Source organism: Danio rerio, chromosome 15, assembly GCF_052040795.2.
Source record: "Danio rerio strain M-AB ecotype USA chromosome 15, GRCz13ab, whole genome shotgun sequence".
Taxonomy (NCBI): domain Eukaryota; kingdom Metazoa; phylum Chordata; class Actinopteri; order Cypriniformes; family Danionidae; genus Danio; species Danio rerio.
This window is the reverse complement of record NC_141035.1, coordinates 16,041,436-16,046,821: the sequence shown is the minus strand read 5'-3', so window position 1 is coordinate 16,046,821 and position 5,386 is coordinate 16,041,436. Positions and strand designations below refer to the sequence as shown.

The 5,386-nt window shown below is 34.3% G+C and overlaps 1 long non-coding RNA gene across 1 annotated transcript; it reads left to right on the top strand.

Moving 5' to 3' along the window:
• Positions 1 to 1,240: 1,240 nt before the first annotated feature.
• Positions 1,241 to 5,075, top strand: LOC147840543 (uncharacterized). Its single transcript, XR_015509129.1, has 6 exons — positions 1,241 to 1,904; positions 2,769 to 2,804; positions 2,903 to 3,038; positions 3,232 to 3,346; positions 3,439 to 3,577; positions 4,033 to 5,075. It is a non-coding gene; the product is annotated as an uncharacterized LOC147840543 (long non-coding RNA).
• The last annotated feature ends 311 nt before the right edge of the window (positions 5,076 to 5,386 follow it).

Below are 5,386 nucleotides of genomic sequence, written 5' to 3'. Positions count from 1 at the left end.
CTCTCTCTTCCACAATCAATTGCAAGGCCCTCGCAGCAGATAATCTTTTGGCCTTCTTGGTCAGTTGTGATAAGGAATCACACTGGCAAAGCCTTATTTATAGTACTAAAGCCCCTAATCCGCAGATGGGACAGGGTAAACGTGCGGGAATGTAAGAGCAGACAGTGTTAATAGTTGATTTCGCAACAATGTTGCAACTTTGTGTGGGAGCGTGGGGTGGGGGTGGGGGGAAGAGAGGAAGAGGACACAGTGTGGGAACTCTGGACCCGAACACCTTGGATTTACTGTAAATGTGTGTGGGGAGGTACATTTATGCAGTCGTAGAAAATTTGTTCGGATTTATGTTCTTCAAAGAAAAGAAGTTAAAGCCAATAAATTTCAGGTTGAAAAAAAATGTTCATTGTTTAATTTTTCTTTTGAAAAAAACTGAAAACGGGTCTCACAGACCCGGACACAAGGGTTAAGGTAGCTGTTATTCACACATGAACTAGTGACTCATGTTGTAGTTAAAGTTAGTTCATGATTAGCACATCCATTAACTCATCATTAGTCCATAATAAAGTACTGTTAAGCTTACATATTAATACATCATTATTTATGTACTGTTATTGTGAAGTGTTATCGTAGAAGTAGTAGGAGGAGAAGGAGGAGGGGTTGTAAAACCAATAAAACTTTATATTAGATTTAAAAGAATGGCCACAGAACACACCACTGCAGATTCAGAATTCATTTTTGTAGTAATGAATTAAATTGGTTTTCTACCGTGTTTTAGATTAAAGGTCATATTTAACTTTCTTCAGACCAAATTTAAGATAAACTCTCCACCCATCGAATGAACATCAATATTCCAGCTGGATTGTCTCAGCCAAAACCATGATGCTGTTTTAGATTTATGCCAGATTGTTTGCATTTCAAAGCCAGCGCATAAATTAGGTGTCAGTATTGATGTTTATATGCAGCTTTAATGCAATTTTTATTTGTTTATTTATTTAAAGTTGGCTCTTTTTTCCCAGGTGCTAGGAATACCAGTAAACAAGTTCAGAAAAAGTTGAAAACTATAATTGCCATGCTTTTGCCATCAGACATAAGCTACACACAACTTACTCGCTTATATTTGTAACTTTAGAGCAGCAATTTTGTACTTACTCGGAGAGCAGGTGGGAATCATGATCTCGGCGAGGTAAGAAATTCTCCCCTGAGGAAATTGGTTTCCTCTGTCACTCATCTTTAGCCTTTGTAGTTTTCCTAAAAGCAGAGGGGTGAAGTTAATCTGGAGCATATTCCCGTCTTATAGCAAACAAATTTCAGCTTAATTCAACACCACACTCTTAAAAAAAAAGGTTCCTTGAGGTTCTATATAGAACCTTGGTGTTCTATACTTGGCCAGTAGAACCTTTTACCCAAAAAAGGTTCCATTTAGAACCCTTTGACTGCAAAGAATCTTTTTGATTAAAATGGTTCTATAATTTTTTAATCATAACATAATATGTATTAAAGATTATAAAGTAATTATAAGCTATAACACAGAAAGACAAATCTTTTTGAGTCAAAACCTAATAAAATGAATGCTGTGGTCAAAAACTTAATCAGTGTACATTATGATGGGATTTTTATGCAGGTTTGTACAATAGCATATAACTTATAGGCCTAGTTTATATATACTCAATGTTTAACATTAATGACAAACTATTTTGTGAAATAAATAAAATAACCAATTTATTTAGACTGTGCAGTAACATGTTGTTATGGTTTAATAATTTATTTGAAACTAATAATTATAAAAAAGCCCTCTGGTGACGTCAGTCATTGACAAGGACATCGTAATGGACCGGTGGTGAAGAGCCTCGAGAGTGAAGGTTAATTTTTCGAAAGGAGAAGTCCACTATTTCAGCTTCATCATTCAGGTATGTTAGTACATTTAATATATATAGTGAAATATTTTGTATTATGAAGTAAGGTTTCTATTTGATAGAAAATCCCTCGTGTTATATGGTGATACAGACTGAATGGGGGTAACTTTTAGCGTTAATATGGATAAACACTGTGCTTGTGATGACCTCGGTTGTCACCCTTCGGTTCAGAAATCTGTTAAGTTGAATTTGTTCTGCTTTTTATTCGAAATAATTTACAATATCGCTATGCTTGTTTGTCAGTACTACACATTAAATTAGCGATAACAATACACAGCTGTGTTATTTTAAGGCGAGCTTCGAGAGAGAGTGAATGAAGCAAGTGCACGTTATTTTAAAAGTAACTTGATATGAGCCGATTTCATCGTGTTTTTCGTGTTGTTTTTAGCTCCAACCTTGAGCAAACGCTCACTTTTAGCTTGGTTCATGTGTGTTTTATTGAGCTAAACTCTGCAAAGTAGTGGACATACTGCCCGCTTTTGCGACGTTCCGGCTAGTCTGCATAAAACCGCAAGATAGCAGTGCATCGCTCGTGCCCGAGTCTGTGCACGCGCGGGAGGCCAGTCACGGTGCAAGTTCTCCCTATGGCCAGTCCGCCCCTGAATATTATTGAAACCTTTAAAAAGCCAAACATATTTTAACAATCCATAGACGAAAGATCAGGTCTTATTTATAAAAGACACAAAAATGCAGACTAAATGTATTGTGTGTGTGTGTGTGTGTGTGTGTGTGTGTGTATATATATATATATATATATATATATATATATATATATATATATATATATATATATAGTGTAAAATAAGTATATATTTATATTTAAATATTTTAATGTATATTTTATTTTTCTTCAAACAGCCTGGAAACTGAACTGCATCATAAAACTTGTGCTTGGTATGTATCATTGTTTTAAAATCCAAACAAAATGTATTGTGGTCAGTAAAATGAAATAAATATTATAAAAGACTTCAAGATTGTATTTATCATTACAGAAAAGTGTCATGGGAACCATATTAAGTTTCCAACTTTGATCTGCAGGACACAAGTAGCTTTGAAGAAGAAGGATCCCAGCTTAAAGAAAAACACGTCACATCCATAATTGTTTGACATCATCTTCAAGCACACCTGGTAAAGTATAGTATTTTATAACATGCATAATTCAGACTTGTTGGCTATTGTGTACTGAAAAAATATATTTATCACAAACATATTCTATTACTTACTACTGCTGTTTTAATACAATGAGAATATTAAGGTCATTGCTTAATAAAAAGTCCCGCAGAGAAGAAATATGTATTGAAAGGTGTAAATTTGCCTACAGGATTCCTTGTTGCAATGTCTTCAAAACAAATGTAAAAATGAAAGGATTTCAGTGGTGAGCTCATAATGATGGGATCAAAAGGAAGTGAACTGGACTCTGAGGGACTTAACACAAGGCAAGTTCATTTCAATACATTTTATGTCAAGATTAATTCTGTGATTTAAATTTATATTTACACATTCTATAAATGCTGTCTTCCTACCTCAGATTGTGATGGACTTAGACTGTGACACCGTTTACGAATAAGTCAAGAACCAAATAAAACGCACTATTTTCCAGAGTACAGATTATGGAGGGGTCTGCAAAACTAATGGAGCAGTTTCTTCTTCTTGGAGTGCCACAGCTTGTGAGTAACCAAACACTGTTACATTGTGTGCCAAATAGATATGAAAAGTCTGTGTATATGACATTTTAAAGCTCATTTGGTAAAGCAATGCATTAGCAATGCCAAATGTTTTCCAGGTCTCTTATTTATATTAATAAATGTATAGATTAAACACAATCTAAGACCCTTTGGATAAAAGTATCTGCCAAATATGATGTATGTTATTTGATATACAGTTATTTTGTTTTGTTCTTATTCTAATTTTATTGTTTTATTTAATTGTCATACTGAATTGAGGTCACTCAGAAATGTCAATTTCATTAAATTCTGCAACAAATGAAATGCAGATTAAATTGAAAATATATTACAGCTGTCTACATTGTATTTCTGTATTTTTGATTACTTTAAAGTACTTGTATTGCTGAAAAGGTGTCACTTGGAAACTTACACAAAGTAAACAAAATGTTGTAATTTAGGATGCTGCATATAAGGACTTAGTGAAGAACACAGAAACATCTTTAAAAGAAATGGCCCAAAAGAAGGAAAGGAAAGAAGGAAGTACTCAGCATTGAAATATTGTTTTACAGAATTCCAAAGGTCCTAACAGCTCTCCTGATTCCATCAAGGCTTGAAGTGTCAGCATTACGATGGCCAACACTCGCTCACTATCCTTCTGCTCCCTCATTTATCAGAGGCACCACAGTAGAATGAATTAGCAATTACTCTTCACTTTCCAGCCGCAACCCAGCACTGGGAAACACCCATACACTCTCTCATACACCTGCACACATTCACTCACTGTGGCCAACTCACCAATACCGTACGCATGCCTTTGGACTGTGGGGGCAACTGGAGCACCCAGAGGAAACCCACACAAACACTGGGAGAACTTGCAAACTTCACACAGAAACACCAACTGACCCAGTCAGGACTCCAACCAGTGACCTTCTTGCTGTGATGTGACAGTTCTAACCAGTGAGCCACTGTGCCACCCATGGACAAAACTATTTACGTTATAAGAGAGGCCGGCAAACATGGACATGCTACAGGTTGTGGAATGGCTGTTCTCAGTGTTTTGTCTAATCATTTTGCAAAGTTTTGTGTGCGATTAAGCACTTTGTTCAATCACTTTTATTGAAAATGATAAATAAAAATGGATGTTGCCATGACCAGTACATACATGTACCGTCAACTTGTTGAAATTGTAGTGTTTTTTAATAGATGTTTGTGTATTGTTTCTATCTGCATTGTAATACATTTTTCTTCATTTTAGAGATGTTTGAAAGTTAAGTTTAGTATTTGTTCAATCAGTAAACAAGCTTACAAATGTTTATTAATAAGTGAAATCATTAGAATAAGATTGTTGAATGCCATTAAGCTGTTAATTATGTTTACTAATTAAATAGTAAAAATGTATAATGTTTAGAGGTAGATCTTATACAAAGTACGCATAGGTGCAATTTTAAATATTATTTAAAATGTATTTCATGAAGTAAATTGAATAAATTTAAACAATTTGAATTTTCTGCATTGGGTTTATTTTTTATTCAATAATAAATAACATTAATTCAATAATAAATAAAGAACCCTCAAATGGTTCTAAATAGAATCATGTAACTTGAATTCAAAGAACCATTTGGGGTTCTATTTAATGAACCCTTAAGATGGTTCTATTTATAACCTTTTTGGGGTTCCATATATGAAGCACTTGAAAGAACCATTTGGGGTTCTATTTAATGAACCCTTAAAATGGTTCTATTTATAACCTTTTTGGGGTTCCATATATGAAGCGCTTGAAGGAACCATTTTTGGTTCTATATAGAACCGTTT